This window comes from Orycteropus afer, unplaced genomic scaffold (assembly GCF_000298275.1).
Source record: "Orycteropus afer afer isolate SDZICR_OR568_19922 unplaced genomic scaffold, OryAfe1.0 scaffold00054, whole genome shotgun sequence".
NCBI lineage: Eukaryota > Metazoa > Chordata > Mammalia > Tubulidentata > Orycteropodidae > Orycteropus > Orycteropus afer.
This window is the reverse complement of record NW_006921641.1, coordinates 3207947-3221594: the sequence shown is the minus strand read 5'-3', so window position 1 is coordinate 3221594 and position 13648 is coordinate 3207947. Positions and strand designations below refer to the sequence as shown.

Genomic DNA, 13648 nt, shown 5'->3' with positions numbered 1-13648 from the left:
TTTTTTTTTTTTTTTTTTTTTTTGTGGATGTGGAATATCACAGATTTTTAGGGTATCAGATTATAGAATTTCTTTTGGTCTTTTGATCTTTTAAAAAGGCAATCACTTTCATTTATGTTATCTACTTAGAGTGATTTGTTCTATGGAGGTTTCTGTAATTTTATAACATTGCTTAAGGTTATTTTATTTTATTTTTTCAGTTCGTTAATCAAAGAATCCTCTTTGGAAATAAATATGAGCTCTCTTTATATGTAAAACACACACACATACAAAATTAGCTAACTTAGCTATCTTGAGCTGGAATATATTGTGCTACATTACATGCAGAATAGGCAATTCTTTTTTCTCTTATATCCTTTTGAGTTCATGAAGAAAAGTTTTGTATTTTTAACACTTGGTAAAAAAAATATATTTTGCTGAGGATGACAACTGGTGGGAAAGTATTACATTTTGTTTTATTATTTCTTATTGTAATATGCGATGTACATACTGAAAAGTACCAAAAACAAATGAAAAATTTATTAAATAATTTTTAAGCAAACACCTAAGTAAATGCTACCCACTGCCTTTGGTTCAGGAACTCTGGTAGTGTAGTGCCTCAGGCACTTGACTGCTAACCAGAAGGCTGGCGGTTCAAACCCACCAGCCACTCCTCGGAAGGAAGGTTGGGCAATATACTTCCTTAGTGATACTGTTTTGGAAACCCAAGAAGGGGTCGCTATGAGTCAGGTCTGACTCGACAACACACAACAACAACAACAGCAACAGCCTTTGGTTCAGATGCCCCTCATGTTTCCTAGGGAAGTATTTTAAAAAGGAGGAGAATCTTGAGTACCTTAATACTCAGTTTCCAGGCTCTCTGGGCTTTTGGAACAGTTCCTCTTGGCAAAGGAAGCCAAATAAAACAAAAGCAAAGACAAATTGTCTGGTAGTGAAGGAGTACTTAAACATAAATGAACTTGGATTGGTAATGAGCTTCTGAGTAATAGAGATGGGATTTGACTTTAGGTGTGTCTGATTCCAAGGCCCATGCTCTTTTTACATCCCAAGAATATAAAATGGATATGTATGTGCGTGCATATGTATGTGTAAGAGGGTGGTGGTTGTGGGTTAGAATTACTCTCTGCGTGTGGAGAAGAAATTATCTGTCCTTGAGTGAGGTAGCACATAAATGAAGGCATAATTGTATAATTTTAAGAACCTCCTGTACCTTACTAGGTTATGTTTCTATGTTACTGTATAGTAACAGGGAGCCATGGTGGTACAATGGTTAAGTGCTTGACTGCTAACTGAAAGAAAAGTTGGTGGTACATACCCAGTCAGCCCCTTTTATGGGCGAAAGACTTGGTGATCTGCTCCTGGAAAGATTATAGTGTAGAAAACCCTGTGGGGAAGTTCTGCGCTGACATGTGAGATCACTTTGAGCCAGAATCCTCTCAATAGCACACAACAACAACAACAACATATAGTAACAAGCTTGGCCAGAATGCAGTCGAGAGGACTGTAGTTTGTGCAGTAATATTTAGTACTGTCTTTGCCTCGGTTCTCTAGAGGAATAAAGCCAGTGAAATGTATATATAAATAGATATAGAGAGATTTACTTCAAAGAAATGACTTACGTATTTGTGGAGGCTGCCAAGTCCCAAATCTGTGGTCAGGCTGGAGGCTGGCGGCTGGAGACGTCCCCTGATTCATGTGGTTGCAGGGGCTAATGAACCCAAAATTGGCAGATCAGGCTCATTTCCTCCAGATGCTGGAGGTTAGAGCATGACAAAATGGATGCAGGATTGAGAAGGACCAAGCTTTGTCAGAATATCCATATATACTGGATGCAGATCACATGCCTAAGGAAGGTCCTGTTGGCTCCTCACATCAGATTACAAAATGGAGGATGATTACATAGTATTTGGTAAACCACTGAGACTCATGATTTAGCCAAGTTGATACATAACCTTCACTATCACAATTACTAAGCTAGGTGATTATTTAACACTAAATTTTCAGTTTTGATTTTGATCTAAGATAATGTATGAACATATGCTTAACTTAGATAAAATGAACATCTATGTGTGATTCTAAGAGAAATTATATTCAATCAGTATGATAATTGGTTCATTTGCATTATTTGTATTAGGTTTTAAGAGAGTGCTTGTAGAACAAAGCCAAGAGCATGTTAGATCACATGAGCTTGACCTTGGGTTTTTTTATGTTAGATTTTTAAAAGTTTATTTATAAAAGAAGAGTTAAAACCAAAGCCAAGTCCATTGCTGTTATGTCTGTTCTGTTCTGACTTATGGTGAGTCCATGTGTGTCAGAGTAGAACTATGCTCTGGAGGGTTTTCAATGCGTGGTTTTTTTTTTTTTTTTGAAGTATATCATGAAGCCTCTATTCTGGCATCTCTGAGGACTTGAACTTTCAAACTTTCAGTTAGCAGCCAAATGCTAAACCATTTATGCCACCCAGGTACTCAGTTAAGTTATATGCTGGAGGGGCCACAGTCATTCTCCACTGGAGTGGGCTGGGGCTGGAGGGCACTGACTCAATGGCAGCTTTGCACATGGCAGCTTTTGTGCACCACCTTGGTGTAATTTACAATGGTGACATCTCTCCCACTATGGAATGCCCAGTGCATTCATGATTTCTTTGTTTCCATGCTGTTCTGGATCCTATCATTCACAAACATCACAGTGTAATAAACAGCAGGCCCCTGAGGAGTGCCAGCTTCCTTAATGAACTGGATCCACTTGGATGTGGCCATAATCACAGTGACCATCATCTCCCTGGCCCTGATGGTGCTCCTTGGAGTCTGGCCCACTGGGCCTGTGCCCGCTTGCACAGCCACCTTCCCTCCTGGCAGCACCAACTGTCCATGAGTTCAGAGTTTGTATAGGGAAAAAAAAATTTAGTCTGCCGTGAGATTTACACCTAACTAATGTGATAGCAGATTAGTTGTTTTATTAAATTAAGGAGATTACTTTCTATTATAATGATCTTTATTAAGTAATAGAACTGAAAAACAAAAATCTTCAGGAAAAGTATTAGATCCTACAAAAGTCATTGGTTTAATGCTTACTCAATTACAAAGACTTTTATAAGCAAATTTAGCCTACTGAGCCATCTGTCTTTTCACAAAACTTTAAGCATCCCTATAGGTTGTCAGCTCCTTAAGGGGTAAATCTTGTACTTGTTTCTACTAGCATAGTTACAGATGGCTGCAATTTAATTGACTCCGATTCCTGTTGAACTCATATAAACAGAACAGAATATTGCCCAGTCCTGCATCATCCCCATGATTGCCAGCATGTTTAAGTCCGTTGTTGTGACTTGTGCCAGTCCATCTCACTGAGAATCTCCCTCACCCTTGTTGACCCTCTCCTTCAGCAGACATGATGTTCTTCTTTAGCAATCGATCCTTCCTGCTGATATATCCAAAACAAGCAAAGGGATGTATTTCCATAGAGTATGTGGGTGTGTCCCCCTGGGTTGAGTAGTCTGCATGTACATCTTGTTAACTATTAGGCTGAGAGCCAGCCCCTGGGAGTGAGTTTTATTCCAGGTGCAGAATGTATTCCAGGGCCATAGTATTGGGAGTCTTACCAGATTGCATCCAACCAGTAATTCTGGTCATTATTGAGTTTTTGGATTTTGTTCCATGTTTAGGACCTACTGTTTCTTCTGATTAATGTTACGCTCTCAGTGAAATGCTTTCTCTTTGGGCCATTAATCTAGCCTGAGCATAGTATACTTGTTGCTATTAGAGTAGGGACTCTTAACCTTTTGGATTAGTAGTAAGTGAATCCCAGAAATTGTGTGCAAAATAGTATGAGCAATTTTCAGGGGAGAAATTAAGAAGTTCCTCTAAGGGAGCAGTGTTGTTGTCTGGGATTACTTGGTGCTCCATCTTGATAGCAACTTTTGTCTGAGTTAACTTATGTATAAGAGTATTTTAAAAAGTAAGTATTATAGCAGTTAGGAGAAAATAGATCTTACATAGGTGCCATATGGGACTTTGAATCTTCTCATAATAGTATTGCTTAGGTGTGGAGTTCTCTTCAGAATGAAGTATGAAGTGGAACTTGGAGAAAATTTAATTTAATTTTAATTAATTAAGTTAAATGAAAATGATGCCCCATTTTGAAGTCATGTTGTTCTTTTTTAATAAAATGAACAATGGGTAGACTAAATCTTTTCCCATACATGCCATCACAAATTTTTGAAGTGAATTGAGATATATTCATAACTAAATTTAGTGCAAGGGAGGAAAAAACAATGAATGTAATCCTCCAATTAATGAAATTGAGTAAGGTTTTGAAACCCAGGAATGAGTTGACCAACATTAATAGTAATAGGGAAGAAGTTGATTTTTCCAGAGGACTGTCAAAACATTTAGAAGAAGATGGTATCAGCATTCGGTCCATTATTTAATTTTATAAAAAGATGGTTATATTATACTGTATAGGGTGTTACGGCATTACCTGTGCTACATTATACTTTCAGGGAAAATTGGTAAATCAAGAAAAAACAAGGTGTCACGGAGTTTTCTTTAAGGAGATAAAATTTGATGCATTAGGTATAGGGAAAGTCTTGTTTCTTCCCTTTCTTCCATATTTTATAAATATCCATTTATGAGTACATCCTTACCACATCTCAGTATTAATATTTATAATGATGACCCTTAAGTATTAAAAGAAGAAAAAAAAATTCCTTATGTTCCATTTTAAAACATAAGTGAATATATTTTAGAGAGAATTCCGTTCTGAAAGTTAAAATTTAGTTCTAAAAAGGGTTAACTAAGAGATCTGGAAAATATGACTCAAAGTGACTCGTTTCCCAAGTGGTCTCAATTCTTTTCTGCACTCTATTTCATCATATCCATTTGCTTTGCCTTGTAGCTAAGAATTTCTTATGTTGCTGTTCTAGGCTAATCAATGGCATTTTTCATTTTATCTAGTCATAAATTGGTTCATTTTGGCTATTTCCAAAGAGGTCTGCAGATAGTCTTAAACTACAACATTTCGTAAACAATTTTATTAAAAAACAAGTTTTCTTCTGGGATTTTACCCAAATGTTGGCCAAGTAGTCAGTTATAACTGAAATACAATTCAATGTCCAGAGAAGGATATTATATTTGAAATGTTGCCCTTGAAGGATCATCAAAAAGCTGGCAAGAATTTTTTTTTTCATTTGTGAAATATAAGCAAAGAATTTTATGAACAACTGTGATCCTTATATTTTTGTCCAGGAATGTTACATCAGTAGAATAGTGTGGAATAGAGTCCATCAGAATGTATAACTTTAGTGGCCTGATCACATCTTATAAAAGGAGCAGATCAGAATCATGAAAAGTATGTTCCTTAGCAAGACATAAGGCATTCTTTTGGATGTCACACTAAATGAAACTGCAATTCTCTAAAGACAAAAAACTTAAAGACATATAACCACTTATTGTGGACTCTGATAGGGAGAATGTATCCTATGTAGTGCATGAGATATAATATTGTATTTTAGGTATTTGAGGATGAAGTAATGAAGAAGTTATCATCTTAGAGAAAACAGGTTAAAACAGGAACCCTTTGCCAGAGAGTTCTACATGACTTTCCACATTGAAAGAGTTGTTCCAGTTGGTCTCTAGTAACTGATGTATACACTGATTTTTTTTAGTACTAGATAATTATCATCTGTAATTATCTATAGACTTTTTTTTAAAATATAGCATTAGAATAATCTTGTGAGACAAGATTTTGTTTTTAGCATACATTTTGATCCAGAAGGTCAAGAATATTCATTTCCATTTGAGAACCTACTAATTTATTAAAATAATAGATATTTGCCTATTGGGTCCACATTCTCCTCTTTAATTTAAACATTAAGTTATCCAAAGTGCAAAAACTCTATGTTCATAGTTGACTCATTATTTTCCATTAGTCTGTATATCTAGCCAGTTCTTAAATCTTAACAGTTTTTCCCTAAGGGTCATATATCTATTTCTCTTTTCCATTCCTACAATTCTTATCCTAGTCCAGATCTGACATACTTAGTTTGGAAAGGCACTTTAGTGATCATCTAGTCCAGCTAAATCATTTTACAAAGAACTGAGACTCAAGAGAAGTTACCCACAAAGCAGAACTAGATATAGAGCTTCTGACTCCAAATCCTGCTTCTTTTCTATCTATGATAGTCTTTTTCTATTGTTTTTTTTTCTAGTCTTTCTTTTCTTTAAGTGCAATAGTGAGGCAGAAATCAAGTAACTAATAATGAAAACTGCAGCTATCACTTCTATAGAGCTTATTCTGTACTGGGCAATGTTCTAAGTTTTTATGTGTTAATTTATTCCTCACAACACTCTTCTGTTGAAGAGTGAATTTCTTTACTCTTTTCTGAAAGTTAAAATTTAGTTCTAAAAAGGGTTAACTAAGAGATCTGGAAAATATGACTCAAAGTGACTCATTTCCCAAGTGGTCTCAATTCTTTTCTGCACTCTATTTCATCATATCCATTTGCTTTGCCTTGTAGCTAAAATCTTCAGTTCAGCTGAAGAATTTCAGTAGGAGAGTTGGTATAGTGGATATATTGAAATGGTTGCCCAGTTTTTATCTGACTTTCATGACTTTGACAGTATAGGACAATTACTTTTTAGCATGTCCCGTAAACTGTGGTTTTCTAATGTTTCCTCGTGATTAAATTTAGGTTATTTGTTTTAAATTTCCAGAAGTGATGCTGTATTCTTCTTGCTGCATCCTGTCAGGTGGCACTCAATTTCAGTTTGTTCTGTACTGAGGATGTTAACTTTGACTGTTTGATTAAGATCTTGTGCTTTTTCAAATAATTTTTTGAGGTATAATTAATTAACATTAAGACTCATGTTTAAAGTGTACAATTTGATGACTTTTTACATATATAGACATCCGAATCATTGCCACAATCAAGACAAGTAATAAGACATAGTGTTCTGTGTCCCCAAGGGGGTTGAGGGAAGGAGACTAAGAAGAGCAAGCTGCACTAAAGCATTGGTGAAAAGCAAGGCTTCAGGAATTGATGGAATACTAACTGAAATTTTTAACAAACGAATGCAGTGATGGAGATGTTCACTTGTCTATGAAAGAAGCTTGGGGTGCCACATCAGCAAATGGAAGTCCTGAAAGCTTTATTCCATCCATGTCATTAAGGTTGACTCTACTTTGAATCAGGCAACCATATCATCTACTATGGCGGGAATGTCAAATTGAAGAATGGCATGGCATTCATTGTCACAAAGAATGTTTCAAGATCTATCTTGAAGTACAGTGCTGTCAGTGATAGGATAATATCCATATACCTATAAGGAAGACCAGTTAATACTACTGTTACTCAAATTTATGTACCAACCATCAAAGCCAGAGATGAGGACATTGAAGATTTTTAGCAACTTCTGCAATCTGAAATTGACCAAGCATGCAATGAAACAAGATGTGTTGATTATTGCTGGTGGTTGGAATTCAAAAGTTGGAAACAAAGAAGAATCACCAGTAGTTGGAAAATACGGTCTTGATGATAGAAATGATGCTGGTGATTGCATGATAGAATTTTGCAAGACCAATGACCTATTCATTGCACATATCTCTTTACAGCAACATAAACAGTGGCTATATATGTGAACTTTGTCAGATGGAGTACAAAGGAATCAGATCCACTACGTCTGTGGAAAGAGGTGATGGAGAAGCTCGATATCTTCAGCCAAAACAAGACCAGGAGCTGACTGTGGAACAGACCATCAACTGCTCATATGCAAGTTCAAGTTGAAGCTGAAGATAATTAAAACAAGTCCATGACAACCAAAATATGACCTTGATTATATCCTTCCTGAATTTAAAAACCGCCTGAAGAATAGATTTCCTCAGAAACATGCATTGAACTCCAATGACCGAAAACCAGAGGAATTATGGGATGACATCAAGAACATCATCCATGAAGAAAACAAAAGGTCATTTAAAAGACAGGAAAGGAAGAAAAGACCAAAATGGCTGTCAGAATAGACTCTGAACCTTGCCCTTGAACAGAGAGTAGCTAAAGCAAATGGAAGGAATGACAAGATAAAAGAATTGAACAGAAGATTTCAAAGAGCAGCTTGAGAAGACAAAGTCAATTATTATAATGAAACGTGCAAAGACCTGGAGTTAGAAAACCATAAGGGAAGAACATGCCTGGCATTCCTCAAGCTGAGAGACATGAAGAAAAAATTCAGGCCTCGAGTTGCAGTATTGAAAGATTCCGTGGCTAAAATATTGAATGATGCAGGAAACATCCAAAGAAGATGGAAGGAATACACAGAGTCACTGTATCAAAAAGAATTGGTTGATGTCCATCCATTTCAGGAGGTGGCATATGATCAAGAACCAATGATAATGAAGGAAGAAGTGGAAGTTGCACTGAAGGAAGTGGTGAAAAACAAGGCTCCAGGAATTAACAGAATACCCATTGAGATGTTTCAACAAATGGATGTCCCATTGGAGGCACTCACTTGGCTATGCCAAGAGATTTGGAAAACAGCTACCTGGCCAACTAACTGGAAGAGATCCATATTTATACTCATTTCAAAGAAAGGTGATTCCACAGAATGTGGAAATTTTTTAACAATGCCATTAATAATGCGTTCAAGTAAAATATTACTGAAGATAATTCAAAAATGTTTGGAGCAGTATATTGACAGAGAACTTCCAGAGGTTCAGGCTGGATTCAGAAGAGGACGTAGAGCAAGCAATATTATTGCTGCTGTCAGATGGATCTTGGCTAAAAGCAGAGAATACCAGAAAGATGTTTACTTGTGTTTTATTAACTATGCAATGGTATTCGATTGTGTGGATCACAACAAATTATGGTTAACATTGAGAAGAATGGGAATTCCAGAGTATTTAATTGCCCTCATCAGGAACCTGTACATAGACCAGGAGGCTGTCCTTTGCACAGAACAAGGGGCTATTGCATGGTTTAAAATCCAGAAGGGAGTGTGTCAGGAATGTATTTTTCACCATACTTACTCAATCTGTATGTTGAACAAATAATCCACGAAGCTGGACTATATGAAGAAGAACATGGCATCAAGATTGAAGGAAGATTCATTAACAACCTGTGAAGTGCAGACAACACAACTTTGCTTGCTGAAAGTGAGGAAGCACTTACTAATGAAGATTAAAGCCTTCAGTCTGCAGTGTGGATTACACCTCAACATAAAGAAAACAAAAATTCTCACAACTGTAGTAGTAAGCAGCATCATAATAAGTGGATAAAAGATTGAAGTTGTCAAAGATTTCATATTACTTGGTTCCACAATCAACACTGATGGGAGCAGCAGTCAAGAAAACAGATGACGTATTGCACTGGGCAGATCTGCTGCAAAGGACCTCTTTAAAGTATGGAAGAACAAAGATGTCTCTTTGAAGACTAAGGTGCGCCTAACCCAAGCCGTGGTATTTTCATTCGCCTCGTAGGCATGTGAGAACTGGTCACTGAATAAGGAAGACCAAAGAAGAGTTGATGCTTTTGAGCTGTGGTGTTGGCAAAGAATATGGAAAGTATTATGGACTGCCAAAAGAACTAACAAATCTGTCCTGGAAGAAGTGCAACTGGAATGCTTGTTGGAAGTGGGAATGGACAGACTTTGTCTCACTTACTTTGGTCATGTTGTCAGAAGGGACCATTCCCTGGAGAAGGATATCATGTTTGGTAAAGTGGAGGGTCAACGAAAAAGGGGAAGGTCCTCAATGAGATGGATTGACACAGTGACTGCAATGATAGGTTCAGGTATAGCAAGGATTGTGAGGCTGGCACAGGACAGGGCAGTATTTCGTTCTGTTGTACATGGGGTTGCTACGAGTCAGAGCTGACTTGACAGTACCTAACAATAACAACATATGCACCATCTAAAAGAAGAATTAATGCCTTTGAATTGTGGTGTTGGTGAAGAAAACTGAAAATACCATGTGCTGCCAGAAGAATGAACAAATCTATCCTGGAAGAAGTGCCTGTGGTATGGTCCTTGGAAGCAAGAATGACTAGCCTTTGTATTGCCTACTTTGGTCATGTAGAGGAGGATATCATGCTTGATAAAGTGGAGGAGGGTCAGCCAAAAATGGGAAGGCACTCAGTGAGATGAATTGACACAGTGGCTGCAATGATGAGCTCAAGCATGGCAAGGATTGTGAGGACAGCACAGGACAGGTCATTGTTTTGTGCTATTGTACATAGCATCGCTAGGAATTGGAATCATCTCAGAGGCAACTAATGATAACAACAATAGGGATATCAGTGAACTCAGTGGCTAAAATACAGCTATGAGTTGAAATCAACTTGATGGCAGTGGGTGGATACAGTCAGTCTAGAGATGAGGTTGTAGCCAAATTCTATGTATCTTTCAAGGCCGAGCATGTCTGACAAGGATTGTTTGGCTCTCAGCTTTATGAATTTTCCTCCTTTGGTACTTATGGTCAGTACTGTGCAATTCAGAGTCAAATTCAGTATTAATTGATAATTGTGTGTTTTCTGTATAATTTATGCACAATTTAGAATCAGATTTACTGTGTATTGAATGTCAAATGCCTAGCTGTATTCTCCCATTTCTTTTTTTAGTGGAGCTCTAGCATCTAAGAGGATTTCAGTAGCAAATGATAAAAGGATATTGGATAGAAGAGAGGGAACTAGTTGGGATGAGAAGAGAATTAAGAGAAGGATGGAAAAACTAGTGAGGACAGCAGTAGGAAATGAAGCTTGAGAAGTAAGATAATCAGGAGAGAAGGATGTTTTTAGGGGAAATGTGTTGGAGTTGGCTGGCACTTTCCTATTGAGACATGATAGGCTGTGCACCTTTCTGGTTTTTATGTCTGTGAAGGGCTGTCCCCAAGAGCCATACACCTATTGAGGTTTTTCCAAAGTCTCTACATGGTTGGTACTTGACTTAGGCAGCCCAGCTTGTATTTGGTCTTGAAAGTGCATTCCTTCTGTTACTTACTTAGTGATTTTATAATTTCATTAGTTCTTCTACTTTTCTTTGTTTTGTTTTAGAATTCTTGTGAAAAATTCTTCTTTTTTGGAAGAACTCATCTTCACTGACCAGTGCTATAAGATAACCTCAAAATACAGTTCAAGCAAGATTTTTTAGAATTCTTGTGAAAAAATTGTTTTTCAGAAAAGCTCATCTTCATCAACCAGGGCTATAAGATAACCCCAAATATAGTTCATGCAAGAAAGGCAGGATACAGTGGTTTTCCTTTAATGGGCAGTAGTTTGGGATTTTTTTTTTTTTAAGTTTTGAAATTCTCTCAAACTTCTGAAAAAGTTGCTAGTACAAAGAACTTTTTTTCCCCTGAACTGTTTGAGAGAAGTTGTTGACATGATGTCCCAACACCTGTGAATAACTTAGTGTATTTTTCCTGCAGAGATACTTTTTTATACAACAAAGTAAAACCATAAACATTAGGAAATTAATATTGATACATTACTGATTACTAACATTTGAGAATTGCCAATTCTACCAAAAATGTCCTTTGTGGCAAGACATCCAGTCCGGAATCACGTGTTATATTTAATTGTCTATCTCTTTAGTCTCTTTCAATCTGAAATAGTTTGCTAGTTTTTCCTTTGACTTTAATAACCTTGACAGTATAGGCCAGTTATTTTGTGTAATGTGTCATAAACTCAGTTTATATAGTGTTTCCTCATGATTAAATTCAGGTTGTTCATTGTGGTGGGAATATCACAGATGTGACGCTGTATTCTTTTCATTGCATCTTGTCAAATTGAGATGGCATACAATTTCAGTTTGTCCCATTACCAGTGATGTTAACCTTGGCTATTTGATTATGATGGTGTCTGCCAGTCTTTTTCACTATAAAGTTACTCACTTCTCCTTTGTAATTAATTAGTATTTTGTGCTGAGATACTTTGAAGCTTGTTCTTCACCAAACTTCGAATTTACTCATTTATAGATTGATGTTAGTATGAACTTGTGGATCCTACTTTATTCAGGGAGTTATAATCTGTTACTGTCATTGGTTGATGCTCAAATTTTCTTAGATTTGGCCAGTGGGAACCCATTCAAACTGACTTCTGTACCTTTTTTGACATGTTTTTGAGTGCTTCTTTATTTTCTGACCCAAGAAAATGTTTCATAAATTGTACTTTCCCTGCCCGAGTCCTAGAATCAGCAATTTTGCCTAGGAGGTCTGGTTCCTTTTAAAGTCTTTCGGCAGACGTAGCTAGGAAATACATGGAAATACCTATGTATTTCCTATGTATGTATGTATATAAGTATATCTATACACACATACGTATGTGTATATTTCTATTTTTATGTATATATTAAAAACCATGAGTTCACACTAGTTTCTGCAGTTTCATTTCCAGCATCACAGGGTTTATGTATGTAACCAGTCTCTAAGCCATGCAGATTGTCTCTTTGGTTCTAGCATCAATGGTGTAGACAACCCCTGGCTCTGGCCTTGCTAAACACATAGTTTAGTCTCTGATTGTGCCCTGTTGAACATGCAGGTCAAGTACCCAGTTTGAGACTCCAGCCCCAGCAAGCGTAGTAGTCTAGTCCCCGACTGTTCCAGCAGACTCTGTCAGTGAGACCTGGATTTTTTTTTTTTTTTTTTTAACTTTTTATTGTGATTTGAGAGAAAGTTTACAGAGGAAATTGATTTTTTTCCATTCATCAATTTGTACACATTTTGTTTCCTGACATTGATTGTGTAATGCAGAGTTGCCGAGACACCAGGACACGGAGTTGTTTCAGAGAAGCAGTTTATTAGCACTCCCGGGTGAGGTTCTGATTCCCTAGCATCAAGGCCAGTGAAGTGGCACCCCTGGGCGGGAGGGACAGATATTTATAGACACAGAGAGGACCTAATTGGGGACACCAAGGAAATGACAGGGTCCTCTAAGGAAATGGCAGGGTCCAATTAGCTGTTACATGGGTCTGCACTTAATTAGCATAAGGGGGCTTCACAGGAGGAAGTTTGTCATTGCATGGGACTTTCCAGCCTGGGCGGGTTCTGTCACTTCCGGTTGTCTTATCAGGCTGTCTCATCAGGGCCTGACACCTGGAGGAAGCTGCCAACTGACATATTGGGGCTTGGGTTTACTTGGCCTAACAGATTGGAATCCCCACAGTGTAACAGTTCTCTTCCTACTTTTTCCCCTGTGTTTACTATTTTCATTTGTCCTTCTATCATTTCCTGCCTTCTGAGCTTTATCCCCCTTTTAAAAGCTGCTATTTTGGTCTTGTGTGGCTGATTGTTTTAAGGATTTTGCAAACATGCTGACTGAGTCTCTGGACTGGCCTCCAGTCTCAGAGTTCTGAACCTGGACAAGAATTCCTGCTGAGGCCCTGTTTGAGACACCCCCTCGATTACGATGCTGGTTCAGTTGCCAGCTAAGACCAAACCCTGGCAAATTTAGGCTCCTTAGTCTAATTTCTGACCTTGACTAAAAGTTCCAGTTACAATTTAACTTTGCAAAGGATTTATATCTTTCATTTCATGTTTGTATCCTTTTTTCTTTCTTTCTTTCTTTTTTTTTTTTGGAGTTCGTTTGTGTGTGTGGTGTGAGGTACAGATCTTGTTTCATTTTTCTGCAAATGGATCTCCAGTTTTGCCAGCACCATTTATTAAACAA

General features: G+C 37.3%; 1 protein-coding gene across 1 annotated transcript in view; it reads left to right on the top strand.

Moving 5' to 3' along the window:
* The window catches only part of TTC27 (tetratricopeptide repeat domain 27), a 393959-nt gene that overhangs the window by 58220 nt on the left and 322091 nt on the right, over positions 1-13648 (top strand). The gene's annotated exons all lie outside the window — the stretch shown is intronic.